Source organism: Dipodomys merriami, unplaced genomic scaffold (assembly GCF_024711535.1).
Source record: "Dipodomys merriami isolate MVZ:Mamm:240054 unplaced genomic scaffold, mDipMer1.0.p SCAF_9, whole genome shotgun sequence".
In the NCBI taxonomy this organism is placed as follows: domain Eukaryota; kingdom Metazoa; phylum Chordata; class Mammalia; order Rodentia; family Heteromyidae; genus Dipodomys; species Dipodomys merriami.
In genome coordinates this window covers 9,156,989-9,173,658 of record NW_027206512.1, presented here as the reverse complement: position 1 = coordinate 9,173,658, position 16,670 = coordinate 9,156,989, and the positions used below count along the sequence as shown (strand labels likewise).

Here is a 16,670-nt window from a genome sequence, read left to right as displayed (position 1 = left end):
CTCAATTCTCCACTCCCCTCAGGCCTAAGCAAGACTAATCTTTTCTATTTTCCTGTTGCAGACATTTTATAGACATAGAATCATATACAACCTCCTATAACTGCCCTTGTTCACTTAGTGTAATTTTAGTTTTTACTTTTCCTAGGATCATTCCTCTATTTTGTTTTGTTTTTTAAATTTTTTTGGGTCCGGTCGTGGGATCTGAACTCTGGGCCTGGGCTCTGTCCCTCAGCTCTTCAGCTCAAGGGCAGCACTCTACCACTTGAGCCACAGCGCCACTTCCGGCTTTTTGCTTTTTGCTTTATGTGGTGCTGAGGAATCGAACCCAGGGCCTCAGGCATGCAAGGCAAGCGCTCTACCACTGAGCCACCTTCCCAGCCCCTCTATTTTGTTTTTTTAAAAAATTATTGTCAAGGTGACAGAGGTGTTACAGTTACATAGTGAGTACATTTCTTGTCAAACTTGTTACCCCCTCCCTCATTTTTTTCTCACTTTCCCTCCCCCAAACCCCTCCCTGAGTTATACAGATCATTTCTAACATATTGTCTTGTGGTTATTGCTGTAGCATTGGTTCCCCCTTTGTCTTTTGTCCCATTTTGTTGTTCCCCTTCCCTTCCCTAATTCAGATAAATGTATATACAATACCCAGGGTACCAAAATCAAATACAGTGACAGCAGGGGATAAACCATAGGTGTGTCGGGGGCAGGAGGGAAACACAAAAGCAAAAAGAAATCATGTAGAACATTAAAAAGAGCAACAACATGTGTCCATGTCTTAGAGTTCATTTCACTTAGCATTATCTTATATGGTCATAGGTGCATAGCTATTGAGCTATTCTGCTCATTTGCTAGGATTATCCTAGATATATACTAACTATTACAAATGAGGGCATTTGAGTCTGCTTACTTCACTTAATATGATATGTCATATATATCTATACACACCACATTTTCTTGATTCATTCATCGTCTGAGGTGCATCTGGGTTGGTTCCAAATCTTAGCTATGGGAAACAATGCTTCAATGAATATAGTTGTGCTGGTAGCTTTAGTAAGGCCTTGTTTGTGGTCATTCGAGTAAATGCCCAGGAGTGGGATTGCTAGGTCATAGGGGAGCTCTATGTTTATAAGGATTCTCCAATAACAGTATATATCAATACTTCATTCATTTTTTTTACTGAATAATATTGTATTTTATGGATAAACTGTTTTATTTCTTAGCCATTCTAGCTAAAAGTCTGTAAATTTTTGTTGCTTTTTTTAAAGAACAATTTTGGTGTTTTTATTTTTCCCTACTTTCTACTTCATTTATATCAACACTAATCTTTGTTATTTCCTTCCTTATTCAGACTTCTGGTTTACTTTGGTATGTTTTCAATGTCTTAAAGTAGAAGCTTAGGATACTTACTTGAGATCTTTCTTATTTTTTAATATGGGGAATCCATAGCTGAAAATTTAGGAAATTACCCTGCAGTGTGGTTCTTTTGCTGAAGATTACTTTGGCTATTTGGAGTTGTTTGTGATTTCAAGCAATTTCAAGATCTTTTTTTTCCCTACTTTTTTGTAAAATGTCATTGGAACTTTTTTAGGAATTATATTAAATCACAGATTGCTTGGATAGAATGGGCATCTTAATATTAATTGCTAATACTGATAACAATTGTTATTTATTTGATTAATTTATTATTTTAAATGCTATCGATGGAAATATTAGTTCTTTCACTACATAAACACAAATAGTCTTACACTCTGGGTACACTAGAGCCTGAGGACATAGAGACCTACCTAAAGATTGAGGCTGGCCTGATGCTGGGACAGGCATGGAGCCTAGGATTTTAAGTTTTGCCCAGGTACCTGGAGGCTGTGGATGCCATCCTAGAAGCTAGCTTGTGAAATATAGCTTAGGTCCCTGAACAATAGAGATCAGCATGGAATAGCCCTGGAGCTCAAATCATGGTGGCTGATCAGTACCTAGGTCTACTAGGATTGGGCCTGGACCCTAGTTCTATTGGAGCTGGCCCACTTCTGTGAAGTCTGGAGCACCATAGGGATCAGCCTGGAGTGTGGGTCTGTCCTAAAAAGGCCTAGAGCCTTCATCCATGGCTGTCAGCCTGGTATCTGAAACCAGGGGTACTGACCTGGCACTGTAGTATGTCTGAAGCCTGTGTGCTGTGTGATCAGGCAAACTCCCCATGTTTAAGACCAACTGATGATCATATCTAACTCTACCTTCACCTCCAGCTGTTCTTTATAGAAAGTAGTGTATTTAAGGGTCTGAGAGTTATCATATGCAAATCTTTAAGGGCCATTGCTCATGCTATCACTACTCCCAACCACATTGTATCTGGCAAAATATTACACACAACATAACTATTACCACCGGAGCTTTTTTCGGCCAAATTGCTTCATGAAACTGTCTCCACTAAGACAATGAATATATGGATTCTAATTCCATAGGGTGCTTTTCCTAACTAACAGAGCATTCCAAAAGAGACATTTGGAGTGCTACCATAGTCCTAATTATTAAAAATTACAGTGAACAGTTTATCTAATCAGATTTAAAAAAAAACAAATAAAAAACAAACCAGGCTCTCAGTAATGTTAGAGAAAGGAATAATAAAGAGGTAGAATTTTACCCTATCTTTCTTGTGTTTGATAGATTTTTTTGATTCAATAAATATGACAATCTATCCTTTGTTATGAATACAAAAAAGTCTCTTTTTCTCTCTCCCTCTCCTCCTCCTTCAGGTTTATGAACTTCAGTGTCCATAAAACAGTAGAAATATGCTCACGAGCTTATTTGTTTATTTATTTTACTTGAACAGATAGGGCAATAGTAACCTCAAAGTGGAAGACATTATTTCTAAAACACTAGATTTAGAAAGATTCATAAAACCCATTTTAAGCTTAAGCATATTTACTTATGAGTTAATTTTAGATTAGTGCTTCTCACATACACACACATATACATTTATGAATCACATAATATTGTTCACACTTTGTTAGCAACAATTAGTAATGCAAGGAAATTTCATTTTGACATGTCCATTATGGGTATAATGTATTTTGATCAGGCTCACCCCTTTGTCATTCTCCCTTTAACCCTTTCTCCCCTTCCCAAAGTATTCTCACCAAGTATCATTGTTCCATTCTCACACATGCATATAAAGGATTTTGACTATATTCACCTAAGAATTCATTTTAATAAATATTCAGGTTCAATATATTTAGCCAGGGTCTGTAGTTCAAAGAACACTACTTGCCAGTAGTTGTTTTATACAACCCCTGTTATAAGACACATTTATTGCTAGACAATTAGGTTAGAAAAGTTTTTCTTAATAACAAGGAACTCTTTAGAGTACTTAGAATGGAGTTTGTGCTATCTATCTATCTATCTATCTATCTATCTATCTATCTATCTATCTATCTATGCTATGTCATATAGCTGCTATATGATAAAGATAAAAATGGATGAGGTAAGAAAATCATGGTCCAGACAGAAAGGATAAGGGTCAGGTCAAAGGGAACATAATATGACCAAGTCTTTACACAATCTCATAAATAGAGGCTGGGCAAATCATAACTTTTGGATCCAACAAATGTCCCCATGTTTTTCTGTACATGAATAAGTATCTATTCAACCGTGTCAGTCACCTATTCCTTCTTATTATTGCCCCTGTGTTTGCTTCCATCAAAAAAAAGCTGTTTCCTCAATTTCATCCTTTTCCAGATATGAGCAAATCCTTTAAGACATAATGTCTCTGTTGTTTTTTTAGGAACTATTTTCTTCTAAGGAAGTATAGCTCATCTTCTTTGATGCACTTATACCATTTAATTTAAAAATAACAGGGCTGCTTCATTGTTACTATGGGCAAATTTCTCTGTTTCTGTCTTTGGGTTAAATCCAACTACTCCAAGGACAAATGTTTTAAGATTACTAGTGAAGAACCAGAATTTTCTGACAAGGCAGAGAAAAAATTGAAGGTAGATAAACCATTCCAGCTATTTTGCTGTGTACTAAAGGAAAAGTGTGTGTGTGTGTGTGTGTGTGTGTGTGTGTGTGTGTGTGTGTGTGTGTGTATCATACGATATCTGTGTGTGTCTGTGTGTGCACTGAGGTCAGCAGAAGCAGACCTCTCTCAGGATATAAAATATCTGTAACCTTAGAATACATTCACAAAGGAGAAGCTTGGTTTCAAAATTGAAATATAGGGAAAGAAACCCATCTCATTAGCTATCAATTTCTCAGTAAAAATGTTGCAGTTTTTACTTATGGAAAACTACAGTTTTCTTCTTGTGGACCGGGAGAAAGAATATATTTTTCTTTTGTTTTGGTTTGTTTTTAACTGTGTCAAATGTTCCTCGAATCCCCTATCTCTTTCTCTTGACCCCTCCTTTGACCCATTCCACGGTGTCTGCCTCCCTGGAGTAATTTCTGGGATGGCGATTGGGCGGCTGCAGAAATGGGGATTCAGTTCTCTGGCCCTAGGCTAGGCTGGAATTAGTGGGTGGGACTCAAAGCAGCCAGTATTCCACAAGCAGACTTGCAAGAGGCTTTACACACTTTCCAGGGCTACACCCCCAAGCAGGAGGCAGCCGGCAGCCTGGGGAGCAGACCCAAACCAAGGACACCTGCTGCGGGGGACGCTGCCTGCAGCCCAGTGACCCGGGCCTGGCGTGACCTCGCTATGGTGGGTTTGGCCACTACTTTCCTTTTCGATGCAGGGAAGGGGAAAACAGGTCTAAGGCGGCTGGGAAAGGAACCACAAGGGATCCTCTAGGGTCATCTTAAGGAGCAATGCCCAAAGACTCAGAAACCTAGGCCAGGACTGATTTTCTTGGGCATTGGGAGCAATGGGCTCTCCCTGGTACGCCGCGTCCTACCAAGCCTGTTGAACTGGCTGGCCAAAGTGAGCAAGGGGCTGCAGGTGCCCAGGTGCATTCGCTTGGGGACCCACAGGTACCACCGCAGGGTCGTCCCAGCCGCCCACCGTGGCGCGCCGCTGACTCCCTCTTTCTGCCTTCACAGTGCGAATTCGCAAAGCGTGCCTTGGAGCTGCCGGCTATCTGGGAACGCATTCTGGAGGTCTGGGAAGCCATTGAGTAAGTAGGCGCGGGGCATTCCTGTCGATCGCGGTCCCCTCAGCGAGGCAGACCCTCTCCCTGGCCTTTGGCTGGGCTCCTTCATCTTCCCATCCTGGGAAGAAGCTGTCCCAACGATTCCAGCTGCTTAGCACCGGGAGAGCAGGGGCGCGGTTCCCACGCTGCAGAGAAGCTGGGGGGCCCCCCCGAGGGCGGAGCAGGGACACAGAGGCTGCGCCCCGCGAGGCCGCGCCTTGAGAACGTGCGGGGTGCGCAGGGCTGCAGGACTCCCCACATTGGGCATCAAGCTCCTGGAGTCCACCAGCTCAGCTCAGCGCCACGGCTTCTCTTCTCGCTCCAGTGCACCCAGGGACCTTGGAGCCCGCCAGGCGGGTGGCCGCGCCTGGGGTTGACTTCGTCCTGTGTGCTGCCAGGGGTGGGTAAGCAATTCGCCCTTCCCCAGTGCAGAGCCCAGCCGTGGTCTCTGGATTGCCCCGAGAAGAGTAGCCTGAAAACTTCCAGCCGGCTGCTGGGGTGTCTGCAAAGTGGGGGAGCGCGCGCGTCACTTTACTAGCCTGGTTTCTGTGTTGATTTCGACTGCTGGCATTATGGATGATGGGGAGCAGGGCTTCCTCACCTTCCCCACACCTCTTGTGTGCATGCACAGCCTGCGCCCTGTCCGAGGAGCTATCTCTAGATGGCATTTGTGTGAAGGACAGCCTGGCAGTGTGGTCATGTGACTCCAGGCTGTGGCTTCCCTGAGCCTTTCCTTTGCTCCCTGGTTTTCTCATGGTCGCTCCTGCTCCTTCATTTTGCTTTTGATAAACAGTTTACATCTCCTGAAGGAAGACAGAAGTGAAGCAGTCCTCTTACGTGACTACTTGTAGGCATCTTGGTTTCCAACGTCTTAAATCCCCACTAGGTCTAAGGATAGATTTTTTAAATTAGAATTTTATTTGTAATTTATTGATAGTAATTCCTTAGGATCGGTCTTTTAGTTGTGATTTCATTAAATGTCTCTATACATCTAAACTGTTAACTTCCCTGTTACTTACACACCAACACTGAAGTGCTTAATTATAAGAATTTTTGTAACTTGGTTCAGAAGGTACAAGTAATCTGCTGCTTTTCCTAAAGAGGTTATGCATCGATTTTCTTCAGGAGTCATCATTTCTACAACTCCTTTATGAAGGGTGGTAGAAATCAATGGTAGCCAACAATACAGAAAGGTCTAGCATTCCAAAGCAAAGTTTACTTGTCAAGATATAGTGAGTGTGTTATCTGTGGAGTTAAAAATGACAGGTCTGTGGATCTGCTTCAGAGGTCTTGAACTCAAGGTGGAATTGCTCCTGATTTAGAGTGACAGAAGAGCGTCCCCAGATAGAGAAAAGAGAGCTGTGATCCAGTAGTAGTGTGCAGTTAAAAGTATGTAATCCACACTTTTTTCTCAAAACAATAGGCTTCTCCGCATGAGATTTGCTGTTTTAGACTAGTAGGAAAGCTTCTAAAATTATGTTATAATAATTAAACATTTTCTATAAAAGACTTATTTGTATGTTTTAAAGTGTATCAGTTACCAAAGTAAGTTCTGTGGAACTAGTGGAAATTTGTAATGGATGGATGGATGGATATCTTCTTTTTTATATACTGTAAGATCTTTTTAGAATATGACAAAATAAAAATAATTTTCCTGAAATATAAAGTACTTGTACTGGGCACAGTGTTTCTAAAGGACAGGATATTCTATTCAAAAGATCCCATGTTTGTGTATATTCAGATATAAAATAACTGCATTAAGGTGGGTTTCTGTCTTTTGAGAACAAGGAAAGATTGCAGATATTTGATTTACATCTGGCAACCTAAAAGTAAAGAGAAGTGTAAAAAACTTCAAAATACAGTGTTGAAACTCCTCACCACGTCTTACCTAATCAAGAACACAAACATATTATTATGAATAATATATCAATAAGCTATTTAGGAAACAAAATATAGATTTTTTATATATATTTTCTCAGACTTTCAAAATCTTGTCTTTTAACTATTATTTTTATTGACCCACTAGAATATGTGTACATTTGAATTTTGCCAAAAACCATACAAAGAATTAATCTATATTTTCATTTGCTAACAACACATACAGAAAGAGTTTGTTTACAGGATAGTTTAAGTTAGTATAATAGGTATCCACCCAAACCCCAAATTACTCTTTTTTTCCAAGTAGAAAAATAGGCAGTATTAGGAATGAATATCTGCCTGTGAAAAGAAATGGAAAGGTACAGTAACATTTACATAAAACAAGCCCTGAAATGCTAATAGTGGGAAACCTTTTAGGAAATGTGATGGAGCTAATCTCTTTGTCAGATTCACTTGGAAATTGCTTGGCTTTTCTTCTCTAGTGTAGGATATTTAACTTTTTATGGTTCTGTTTTTTTGTTCGGTTTTGTTTGTTTTCTCATGCCTGTACTAGGGATGAAACTCAGGGCCTCACACTTTTGCATGACTTTTTTCACTCAAGGCTGGTGTTTTACCAATACTTCCAGGTTTTAGCTCATTTTATTGGTGGTAAGAATCTCAGGGACTTTCATCCAGGCTATCTTCAATCCTTGCTCAGATAGCCTGCTGAGTAGCTAGGATTACAGGAGTGAGCCACCAATGTGTGGCTATGGCATTGTTTTCATGTCAATCAATTAGAAATATTTGTCCAAGTAAGTTTTACTATTTCACACTTCAGAGAAACATTTGTATGGGGGGAAAGGGAGTATCCAGGGGCTTGAACACAGGACCTGGACATCGTCCCTGAGCTTGTTTTCCTCAAGGTTAGTGCTCTACCACTTGAGCCACATTTCTACTTTAGGTTTTTTGATTGTTAGGAGTTTCATGGACTTCCTGCCCAAGCTGGCTTTGAACCTCGATCCTCACATCTCAACTTCCTAAGAAGCTAGGAATCCAAGCATGAGCTACCATCACTCGGCTAGAAACATTTAGTTTTTGTTTAACACTGCTAATTACAATGCTGTCCCTTCTTGGTTCATCTTGCTAGTACTGAATAATTTGTTTTGCATGTCTCCATGTTGACCTGATACAAAAAGAGCTTTTTGACAATTTTTAATCCTTTTCTTGAGCCAATTTCTTTGCCCATAAAGGAGTTAATTGATTTACTGGGGGTAGAGTAATTTCTTGGCCATATTAAATCATACTTTTTTTCCTGGGCAGTTTTGAAATACCTTGTCTGTTTTGTTTTGATTTCCTCTCCACTGGGTTCAGGCCCAGTAGATCTCATCTTCCTGTAGCCTGGGGGTCAGTAGGAAGAGGCTTAAAGTATATGAGCAAATTTAATTTAGAACTGATTGCAGGGGTCTCTGGCCATCTTCTCTATAAGCCCACAGAGTACTACCTTTTAAAACTGAAAAGGCTCTGGGGCGTGGTCTGCCTTTCCACGGAAGTGAGACTCATTGTTTATAGTTTCTGGCCTCTCTTACCTGGCATGCGTTCTTACCACTAACAAAATATGCATGTCAACATACTCTCCTATTTTTATAAAAGTAAAGCCAAGTCTAACTCATATACCAACTCCAGGGTCTCACCATGCATGCGAAGAATGATCAGGAAGTTGAGGCCAAACAATGGCCTTAGAAATTAACTCTCCAGGAAAAGGAAGGGGGACTCACTTCCCAATCCCGAATACTTCCTCTACGTTCACCCTATCTTCCTAGCCTCTTGCATGATGCCACATTACATTAACAGTGCCTACTTAAAAGTCCGCTTTTCCTGCCAATTTTAGATCTCTTTCTCTCTCTCTGTGTACCACCCCCCACCCCCCCCAGCTCTCATTCTCCACCCTGGGACTCACCTTGATGGAATGGAATGACACAGTAGGTGTCTAAGCTAATTATTGTTGTTGTCCTTTTTTTATCACGGCCTTAAGGACTTTTGTGCCTTGAAGCTGTAAGTTATCTCTATGACATAAAGGACAGCACTTGTTTGGCAAGTGCCTTGCATGGAATATTTTGGTATAAGCACTCCAGTGCTATTCTCTGACAGAGTTTGAAGCCTGTTCAGCCCTGCTTGGAAACTGGTGTTTCAGTCACTGATTGTTTACAACCACTATTTTTTGTTCCTCTCTTTCCATTTCCAGTGCATACTGACCTACCAAATATTCCTCCTTTCTTGACAATCTAAAATTGCAGTTTTCTTTCTGCCCTTTGACAGGCCATGGATGTTCAGTATTGGAATGCTATGAGTTTTCAGGATTTCATTCAGCATGAGCAAACCAGTGTAAGGTTTGACTTCCAAATATTTGACTCCATGTCTTCTCTTCAGATACTCTTCAACCCCTGGGCCTTTTCAGCAGTTTGGAGCCCCAGTGAAACTATCCAAAACTCTGATACTCTTCCTTGACAACAGTCTTCTGTTCTTCCAATATATCACTAACTCACTGCCATTAGCACCCTCTTCTCTCTTTATTTGACTACCCTCATTTTCTAACATTCCTCTCTTTATCACACTCATTTTGGGCAGTAATTTCAAGTCCATCTAACCCCAGGTTTCTTTTTCGGCACATCAGACCCATTCTTCCCAACCTTAGCCGCAGCTGGATAAAATGATACAACTTTGTCCTTTCCTCGGTGACAAATAAGTCACCTCCAACTACAGTTTAAGGAATAATTCATAGGGTTATAAAGTGATTGCTTTTTTCCTTCTAGTTATTCTGTATAAAATTCTGCATAGTAAATATTCTGGACATTTATTAGTTAATTAGTCTGTTCATAATCTTAGTACATGATCTGTGTATCCTAATTCAAATTAGGAATGTTCAGGTCAATTTCTCTTTCTGGAATGCTTATACAAAATTCTTTCACATGTAATAATTCCTGTAGACTTTAATAATAATATGCAGTTACTTCACCCATTTTGTTTCTGTGTGTGTGTGTGTGTGTGTGTATACATGCGTGTATGTTCCAGTCCTGATGCTTGAACTAGGGGCCTGGTCTCTCCCAGATCTGATTTTATTCAAGGCTACCACTCTACAACTTGAACCACAGCTCCACTTCTGGCTGTTTTGATTGTTTACTGAAGATAAAAGTCTCACTTTCTTGCCTGGGTTGGCTTCAAACTGCAATATTCAGATCTCAGCTTCCTAAGTAGCTAGGATTACAAGTGTGAGCCACTGGTGCCTGGCAGTTCTGCCTATTTTTATTTGGTATAGTTTAGTGGATTATACCATCAAGCATTTTCTCCTTTGGATGGACTCCTGTTTTTCATTAAATGTGGTCCCTATGAGTAAACATAGAACACCATCCTAGGGCCACTGGGTTAGTGGGATTAGCGTTGTAATGTGAATCATCCCCAAAGCCACATTTTAAAATATAGAATATTGGAGTCATTATTATACAGTTGGCAGGCTGCTGGCAGCCAGTTGTTACAAAGGCCTGCAGGCTCCAAATACATATAACACGCTAGGAAACACAATACCAACAATACCAATACTCCAATTCAGCGCCATGTTGACTGGAGACGAGCCAGGAGACAGTACACAGGAGACAATCACAGAGACAGACGTGCACGGCATCATGGCGGCTGAGTGGGTCAGGGTCCAAATAGGTCTGTGCTGAGGGCAGATCCACAGGAAATTCCCAGTGCTAGGCACTGGACTGACAGATTCAGCAGCCTATCAGTGCTCAGTCCTGCCTCCAGTAATTGGGCAAGAGGATTCCTTCTCCCAATATGAAGACAAAATGCCAGACTCTACCAACCAACCACGTGGCCAATATGATGCTGACCAGATCTGATCTCCTGAGTTCATTTGTATATAGAAAATTAAACTTAAAAAATAATCTCCATTCTTCTCATTTCCTTCCTTCTTTCCATATTTTTTCTGTTTTTCAGTCATATTATATGGCTTATCTTCATCTATCTATCTATCTATCTATCTATCTATCTATCTATCTATCTATCTATCTATCTATCTATCTATCTGTATTGATGCTTGAGCTCAGTACAGAAGAAGGCTTTGAACCTTTGAGTTCTAGCTCAGCTTTTTTGCTCAAGACTGGCACTCTGCCACTTGAGCCACACCTCTACTTCAGGCTTTTTGCTTGTTAATTGGAGTCTAAGTTTGGCAAACTTTTTGTACAGACTGGCTTTAGAGTGGTATTCTCAGACTTCGGCCTCCTGAGTAGCTGGGATTACATGTATGAGACATTTATTTTTCAAATCAGCTGCCCAGCCCAGCTTGTTTGGCTGTTTACAGCCTTAGAAAATCAATTTTACTTTTTTTTTTTTTTTTGGGGGGGGTCCGGTTGTGGGGCCTGAACTCTGTGCTTGGGCGCTGTCCCTCAGCTCTTCAGCTCAAGGCTAGCACTCTACCACTTGAGCCACAGCGCCACTTCTGGCTTTTTTTTTTTTTTTTTGCTTATATGGTGCTGAGGAATCGAACCCAGGGCCTCATGCATTCAAGGCAAGCACTCTAGCACTGAGCCACCTTCCCAGCCCCTCAATTTTACTTTTTGAGACAGTGCCATGCTGTAGTCCAGGCTGCTCTGAAACTCACTATCCTCTGCCTTAAATTTCCAGGTACTGGCCTTAAAGGTATGTGTCACCATTATCAGCTCCATTTGGAACTTTAAAGTATACTTCAATGTAATTACATTTAACCTTTATTTTCAGTTCATTTATTATTCTGGAAAGTTGTAGGTCTGGGTGATTTTGGTTTTATAAAACAGATTACCATTTCCTGAAGATAAGAGGCAATAAGAGTTTTTCAGTTTCTAATGAAGGCTTCAAAGACACTGAACTGGAAGACATTTGTCAGGATCTTTCTTGCTTTTATCTAGTGCATGACTTAGTACTCTTTTGAAGGCTGTTTTACAGGGCACATAGTCAAGTAACTCCTTTTTTTCCTTTGTGTAGCTCAAAACTGTATGGTGTTAGACCTGGTCAAATACCTTGTTGCAGTGTATTTTCACTTTGAAGAACAGACATGAAGCAAGTGACCTTATTAAAAATAAAAGGAAATCACTAAATTCCTTTACATTGATATTTGATATGTCACACAATCCTGTAATCTCTCACTGGATTAAGATAATATTACTTCTCATTTTAAATGCTGATACTACATTTTAAAGAATCTCCCTACAGTAGGCCTGAAGTTCATGTCAAGCTCCCAGGGCTAAGTGCTAAAGTTAGTGCATATACATTTTTTACTTTGAAAATTGGGTTACCTGGCTAGGTTCTTCATATTCTGTTAATCCTCTGCGTCTTAATAATTGTCATTTTTTTTTTCCTTCGGTGATACTCGATTGTTAACTCAGGACCTTATATTTGCCTTACTCGTGTTCTACCATTGGAGCTACACCTCCAGCCTGGGTTTTTGTTGATTAATTAGAGAAAGACTTTGGAGGAATTTTCTGCCCAGGCTGACTCCTAGCCTTTATCCTGGAGATCTTAGTCTCCTGGGAACACATGATTACAAGTATGAACCACCAAACCTTGCCAATCACATTAACTTTTAAGGATTATTTTAACAAGCATTTTTATCCACAAATACTTTTGGTACTTTGTAGTATTATTTCTTCCTATTAATGTATTGGCACTCATCTAGAATATTTTATATCATTTCATATTCAGGGTTTTATATTTGTCACTTTCAATTTTGTCCTGTTTTTAAATCAATGAGAACATTACTTTTCTAAAGAACAGCGATGAAACATAGGAGAGCATAGTTAAGCCTGTCCAGTCATGACCCACTGTTTTAATTTCTACATCACAACTCTGCCTGGGAGGCAGAACACTTCCTATAATATCTAATAAAAATGCCATTGTTACCACTTTATTTGGCACTCACTGCAGAGATTGAAAAGGCCTTTTGTACTTTTTTTTTTTTGCAATTTTGAAGAGCTTTAGCTTATTTCCTGTTTAGTAATTTACCATCTTATTTTTAGCACATCAGTCTCTCTTTGCACTTTTCTCAATACAGTTTATTGTAGATTATACTTGTCACTGGAGAGATACAAGCTAAATTAGTTCCTGAATTGAAGAATTTTGAGTCTGTTTAGGGCAGATAACAAAGTAAGAACAGTCTCAGGGTTATATATGTCATCACTGAAGCACTGTGGAAAGTTTTCATCAGCTGCTTCTAAAGATCTAAGGAGAAGGGATGCAGTTATGCAGGATAGAGAAATTGAGGAAAGTGATCCAGACATGATCCAGGACTCAGCTGAGATTTTAAAACAAGTCTATGATGTTGATACCTGGGATTAAAATGTAGATTGTGGTGGGGAGAGGGTACTAGGCAGAAGGTGCTGAGCACTACAGGGAGATGATTAGTAAATTGTTTGTACTTATGTGGGTGATTAAGGTGTTGGGACAGGAAGGAAAATGCTATGCCTTTGTAAACTATAGCTCTAGCATACTATATTTATTTTCTTGTCTCATTTCTTTCTTGATTTTTTTCTGGTGCTTCTGGAGCTTGAACTTGAGATCTCATGCTGGGTAAGCAGCTGCTCTCTCATTTGAATCATGCTGCTAGCTCTTTTTGATTTAGTTACTTATCAAATAGGGCCTTGCTTCTTGCCCAAGGCAAACTTCTCATTTTGTTTTTGTTTTTTAACATGGACTGTTCTGAAACTTTTGTCTTAGACTTATCCCAAGCCTGGATCTTCCTATCACTACCTCCTAGATGTGATTTCTCTCTTCTTCTCTCTCTCTCTCTCTCTCTCTCTCTCTCTCTCTCTCTCTCTCTCTCTCTCTCTCTCTCTCTCTCTTCTCTTTCTACCTTATTTTTTTGAAGAGATAAGAATTGGTTGAGGGCAAAGCTGTGCAGCTAATTCTTTTACTAGAGAAGTTTAGTTATAGTCAAAACACACCCAGCACTGGTGGCTCACCTCTAATCCTAGCTATAGAGGAGTCTGAACATTGAAGCCAGCCCAAGCAGAAAAGTGTGTGAGACCTTTATTTTCAATTAACTTGCTAAAAGCTGGACTGAAAATATGGTCTAAACGGTAAAGCTCCAGCAGTGAGCAAAAAGCCAAATGAGAGAGCAATGCTCTAAATTCAAACTCCAGGATAAGCATACACAAGGTATAAACACACACACACACACACACACACACACACAAACAAACAAACACACACACATAAACACACACATATAGATGCATGGTTAGTCGCTTATTCTCCACTGGTGATCATCTTTCAACTTCAAGTATGTGCTACTTAGTTGAATGAAATGCTTTTTATATTCAGTAATCCCCCTTATCTATGGTTTTGCTTTCTGTAGTTTCAGTTACCTATAGCAAACAGTTACAGTGGGAAATTTCAACAATAAACAATTTTCAAGTACTAAATAGCTTTTGTGGTAATGTATTGTTGTCGTTAAAAATTCAGTGTTAAGCATTTCTTGTTAAAATTATTGTTAATCTCTGTGCTTACCTTATAAATTAGGCTTTACCATGATAAACATAGCAAAGAACCATGTGGTATAAATTGGATTTAGAACTGTGTGCATTTTGACAGATCTGATAAATGTGTCAGATGTATATTCATAGATAAAGGGGCTATGGACCATCCAATTAATTTGACAAGACATGGAACAAAGAATTTCAAAACTCCATTAGTGTAACACAAACTTTTAGATGGCGTGTTTGTGAGCATTAGCTTTGTCCAGATAGGACTTTGCATGAATCGTTGGAAGGTTACGAATGCAACAAAGGCTGAGGTTGGATGAACATAATCACACTGCAAATATTCAAAATGACAAAAATTAATAAAAGATATTGTTCTGTCATTGTGGGCATTGACACTATTGTAAATATGACCAGGACAAGGCTGTCTTTCTACCATACTCCCAGTGTAAAACTTTATTTGTTAAATATATTAAAATATTTGTAGACATTAGTTATCAGGAACATTCCTTCCCACCCCCTACACATCTGCCTTGACCAAAAAAATATTACTTACTTTGCCTCAGAATGGATTTCTGCTTCTTTTCCATGGTAACTGGCTATGAGTAGCTCTTAGGCTCTCTCTGTGTCCTCAGATTCCAAAAATCTCAAGCTGTGATTCTTTTTGATAAGAGTTTGGAGAGCAAATCATATTTTTCCTCTTTTTATTGGCATATTTAAATCCAAGAAAGAGTTTTTGTTGTGGTATGTACATGTATGTATATGGTGCAATTTGATCAGATTCATTACCTCTATTGCTTTCTTATTCCCATTCATTTTTTCTTCCAGTCCTGGGGCTTGAACTCTGAGCCTGAGCACTGTCCCTGCACTTTTTTGCTCAAGACTAGAGCTCTACCACTTGAGCCATAGCTCCACTTCTGGCTTTTTGTTATTAATTGGAGATAAGAATCTCAGGGATTTTCCTGCCTGCGCTGGCTTTGAACCTCAATCATCAGAACTCTGCCTTCTGTGTAGCTAGAATTGCAAACATGAGCAACTAGTGCCAGACCGATACTCCCTCTTATAAAAACAATTCGTACAGGTTTCCTTAATGTGAAGTGCACTAATTCTATCCATCCCTCCTTCACCATCTCCTTGGACTCTCACCTCCAGCTGCTTTCCGCCCCAAATAGTCCCAATTTACACTCTTGTCATTCATGTTTTTAAGGCCTAGATTCCATGTATGAGAATAAAAGTCAATCCTCATTTTTCTCAATATAACATGACTCAACATGGTCTCCAACATTATTCATTTTCCTGCAAATGACATAATTGCATTAATGGGCAAATAATCATCCATTGTGTTTATGTATATTGTTTTATATATAGTCATATATATATATCTTTGAATTAATCTAGCTCTCTATGTATTTGTGATATGTATATATGATCTATATATCTACAGTATATATGTATACAGAGTATATATAGTATGTATGTATATACTATAGCTGTATATAGTATATACTATATCTATATAGTTTGAATATTATGTGTGAACCATGAGCTCAAATCATCTTCACAGAACCTTTCATTCCTCTGCTCTTTGTGTTGTGATTTCATCTTGCCTTAATCTGGTTTCTACCTGCAGCACACTTGCTGCTTTGGCCAGGGGCAAGCAGGGCATACATAAGGGAATCCCCCATATATCTTCCTTAAAAGTTTCTGATTGTGATCCTTCCTAAGAATCTCAGCTTTATGGGTTGATGATTTTCTTTATTGTGTGGAGGAGGGAGAGAGGAGGAGAGGTCTCTTGGAATACATATTTTAACTGCATGTTGTCTGGTATCAAAAGGCACTTTTCTTGTATTCCCTCCTGCCTTCAATCGAGAATATGCTACTTAGAAACAGATTTGTGAACTAATTCAGCAGTGGTACTTTCCTGCCTGAGCTGACTTCGAACTGCAATCCTCAGATCTCAGATCCTCAGTCACTAGGATTACAGGCATGAACCCCCAGTGCACAGCTGCTAATTTTTTATTAACATATATTTACCTGAGAAATTTCATTATATAGTATATCCTGATCAGCCTCATCCCTTCTATCAATGCAAAATCCCATTCCCCTTCTTAAAACAATTTCAGCAGAATTTGTTGTTTTATTTTGATACGTGCTTTACATCATATTTCTCCTCATTCACCCTCTTCCC

General features: G+C 39.5%; 1 protein-coding gene across 5 annotated transcripts in view; it reads left to right on the top strand.

The window, feature by feature from the left end:
- The first annotated feature begins 4,564 nt into the window (after nucleotides 1–4,564).
- Nucleotides 4,565–16,670, top strand: part of Gucy1a1 (guanylate cyclase 1 soluble subunit alpha 1) — a 73,569-nt gene continuing 61,463 nt past the window's right edge. For 3 of the 5 annotated variants that reach the window (XM_070012995.1, XM_070012992.1, XM_070012996.1), the window contains exons 1-2: nucleotides 4,565–4,690; nucleotides 5,029–5,102. The gene's annotated coding sequence lies outside the window, so the exon portion shown is untranslated. Of the gene's footprint in view, nucleotides 4,691–5,028; nucleotides 5,103–5,390; nucleotides 5,522–16,670 lie in introns of those variants that run through there. The other 2 variants (XM_070012993.1, XM_070012994.1) reach the window with 2 other exon arrangements.